The sequence below is a fragment of the Mus caroli genome, unplaced genomic scaffold, assembly GCF_978045245.1.
Source record: "Mus caroli unplaced genomic scaffold, Mus_caroli_1 scaffold_2, whole genome shotgun sequence".
NCBI lineage: Eukaryota > Metazoa > Chordata > Mammalia > Rodentia > Muridae > Mus > Mus caroli.
Window position 1 is genome coordinate 156,503,794 of NW_028227257.1, and position 3,757 is coordinate 156,507,550.

The 3,757-nt window shown below is 43.1% G+C and overlaps 1 pseudogene; it reads right to left on the reverse strand.

Annotated features, from left to right (window-relative positions):
• Positions 1-2,294: 2,294 nt before the first annotated feature.
• Positions 2,295-3,250, reverse strand: LOC110290218 (heterogeneous nuclear ribonucleoprotein A1-like; annotated as a pseudogene).
• Between the last annotated feature and the right edge of the window lie 507 nt (positions 3,251-3,757).

A 3,757-nucleotide genomic window follows, 5' to 3' on the forward strand; every position in this document is an offset into this window, starting at 1 on the left:
CCACAATCCATATACCACGTGACCTTGTAAGGGAGAGGGGAGTGTATTGTGAAAACACAGAAAGAGAGAGATCATTTAAAGATGGAGGTGGGGCGTACAACTAGGCTGCCACAGCTGAGAAAATTCTGGATGCACTTGAAGGCAGGGGAAGGATCAAAGAGCCCTGCCAATGCCTTCATTTGTACTTTGGGTATTCAGAACTGCGAGAGAAAACATTTCTGACACCTTTAACTACCTAAGCTGTCATATATTGTTATGGCAGCCCTAGCAAATAGAAGCAATAAGTTCAATTCTGTAAGAAGATATAATTAATTGTAAGGGTTTTTTTTTTTTTTACAGGAGTACTTAAGTGTGTATTCATAGGTTCTAGAGAAAGGAGAGTGACTTTTGTTTGGGGATATGGTCCTTGGCAGGATGTGCACACCACAGTGGATGACTACATCTGTGCACATATAGGCAGCACTGATTGGCCTACACAAATTATTAAATATAAACAAGTAAGAGAACTCAGGGGTAGATGGTGAGGAGTTGAAGTATGGAGGGTGAAAATGATCAAGATACATTCTACGTGTAAAGATTCAATGAGTGCATTCCATATATAAAACTTTAGAACAATACATTCAGTACATGAAAAGTTCAAAGAATAGAGACACTCAAGTCTTCCTGGTGCAGCTGGGGTCTGTGTTGATGTATGTAGCCTGAGTTACCACCAAAGGATGTCAGAGGTCCGTGGTTTGGTTGCCACTAGAGACCATGTGGATATCTGAGGGCCATACTGCTTGGTGGGGAGACATGCTGATCTGAGTGGCTTGTGTTGCCACCTGAGGGCCTGGTGACATCTGGGCCCACCCTGTTGCCTGGGGCTATGTTTTGGCTTGTGGTCCTGTGACAGCCAGAGTCTATGTTGATATCCCAGGCCTAGGTAACCACCAAAAGCCATGCAGATGTCCATAAGGCACTGTGCTGAGCTAGTCCTGCCCCTTGCTAACTACCACACTTGGGAGAGCTGGTCCTGCCTCTAGTCTGCTGGATGGCTTGAGGGAGGGAGAGATGTCTTACTCCCACCCCTTGCCCTTGCCACCTATGCCCAGTGGGAGAGCTTGGGCAGTGCTGGAAATCTTGCCCTGGTGGTGCATGTGCAGGAGAGCTGGCAGCCTGACCAACTCAGCTACCTCCCAGGCCCAGATCTGAGGGTTTAACTGTCTCACCCCAACATAAAAGGACCAGTCCTGCAGATTCAAAGCTGTAGGCTCTCCACGACAGAGGGCAACAATAGGATATTGAAGAGAAGTCCCTGTGAGGATCAGTATTGATAGTGTATCTGAAACCAGAGGCCTCGAACCAGACAAATGAATGACTCATTGCAATGAACATTCACAAGTAAGCTGTGTGGACAAAAGGGTGTACTGTGGGACACACTGCAGCTCCCACGACAGGACTTTCTGTTGTTGTACTATCTTATTTTTTTTCCTTTGGGGGAGGGGGAGGATGCAAGGGTAGAAGATGGATCTGAAGGAACAGGGGGATGACTGGGAGTGGGGTGCTTGATGTGAAATTCACAAAAAATGAATAAAAAGTAAAAATCAAATTCAAAGAATAAATTTTTTTCAAGAGAACTAAATCATTTATTGAGTACACATGATAATGAATGATACACAAGCTTCATTCTCATCTGTTATTTTATCTGATGCTGTTATTCAATTTAGATATTGCATCAGGTATGCCAACAACCATTTTATAATCAAATTGTGACCTTGCTTGGATGACCCTTTCAATAGTAAAACTCATTACAAGTCACAACAGTAGCGGGCAGTTTAACAACACCAAGGTTTATGAAGACAATGGCTTTTCCACCCAAGCAACCATAAATAAATTCCAAATGGAACTTGAAGGAATTCTAACTTCACACTGTTGGGGAAGTTTACCAAGGTGGCTTTAGAGTATACTAACTTTACACAACACATTTAAAAAAAAAAGACACATTTATTCAGTGTCATGATCAGATTATTACATTTAGCAGTCAGCTGCATGGGTGAAAAAGGTCTAGAGTAAAACCTTTTGTTGGAATGCTTTATAGAACAAAAACTAAAATAACCTGTTATACAATTAGTCACAAATACAGTCCTGGAGATTTTGCCCACACACATGAGTATTGTCGAAAACATGTCTTCTTTGTAGCAGGTAGGCCCTGCCACCACTGTGCTTGGCTGAGTTCACAAATTTGTTGTAACCTGTAGCTTCCCTGTCACTTCTCTGGCTCTCCTCTCCTGCTAAGCATTGTTTCCTGGCTGTAATTAGAACCTCCTGCCCCTGCCATAACTACTGCTGCTGCTGGAACCTCCGTAGCCACCTTGGTTTTGTGGTTTAGCAATGTACTGGCCTCTGCCACCTTAAGGGCCAGAGCTCCTGCCTCTAAAGTTTCCTTCATTCATTGGTCCAAAATTTGAAGACTGACTGTTGTAATTGCCAAAATCATTGTAGCTTCTACCACCTCGAAAATTGCTTCCATCATTGCCAAATCCATTATAGCCACCCCCACTGCCACCACGTCTACCACCACCACGGCTGCCACCAAAGCCACCATGACTGCTGAAGTTTCCTCCTTGGCCAAAATTGTCATTGCCACCAAAACCACCTTCACCACCACCACCAAAGTTTCCAGAACCACTGCGACCTCTCTGGCTGGATGAAGCACTAGCCATCTCTTGCTTCGACAGAGTCTTTCTTACCTCACAGTTGTGGTCATTCACAGTATGGTATTTCTGAATAACAATCTTATCCACAGAGTCATGGTCATCAAAGGTGACAAAAGCAAAGCCCCTCTTTTTTCCACTGTCTCTGTCAGTCATAGTTTCTATCACTTCAATCTTTTCATACTGCTCAAAATAATCTCGTAGGTGATGTTCTTCCGTGTCTTCTTTAATACCACCAACAAAGACCTTCCTCACAGTTAAGTGGGCACCTGGTCTCTCTCTCTTGACACAGCTCTCTTAGGTTCCACAGCTCTCTCATCCACCTTGTATGATCTTGCATTCATGGCAGCATCCACTTCCTCCACAGTGGCGTGTGTGACAAACCTAAAGCCACTGGATCTCTTGGTGTATGGATCTCTCAGTACCACATAGTTGGTTACTATTCCCTATTGCTCAAAATGGCTCCTCAGATTCTCTTTGGTTGTTCCGAAGCTCGGCCCTCCGATGAAGAGCTTCCACAACTGTTCAGGATCCTTGGGAGATTCTGATTTAGACATGATGGCAGGGTTATGAGAGCCTTCAGCAATGCTTCCAGAATAAATATTTTAAATTATTAAAATAAGAAAGGAGAAAATCTACAGAAAAGGAGAAGATTTGAGAACTAGAGGAATAGTTAAGGGAATGTGGGGAAGGCAATGGAAGGGAGAGGGCAAATAATGCAATTGGCATCAAAATCAGGATTAAGAGATGCTCTTCAGTGGTGCAGCCACAGGCACAGTGCCCACATCCCTACAAAGAACCCCTAGTTTATGTCCCTTATGCAACTCTAATGAAACTCATCGAGTCATATACCACACAAATAAAATTAAATTTAAAAGGCCATGAAAGGAGAAGCAGGACTAGAGGATGGTAAGGGAATCAAGAGAGCGACAGGAGGATGAGAAAAAAATATAGGTAAACGTGCTTGAAGTGCATTACATAGTATACATATGTCATGGTGAAATTCATTATTATATGTAATTAATATATGCTTTAAAAGCACATTAACATACATGCAAAACCCA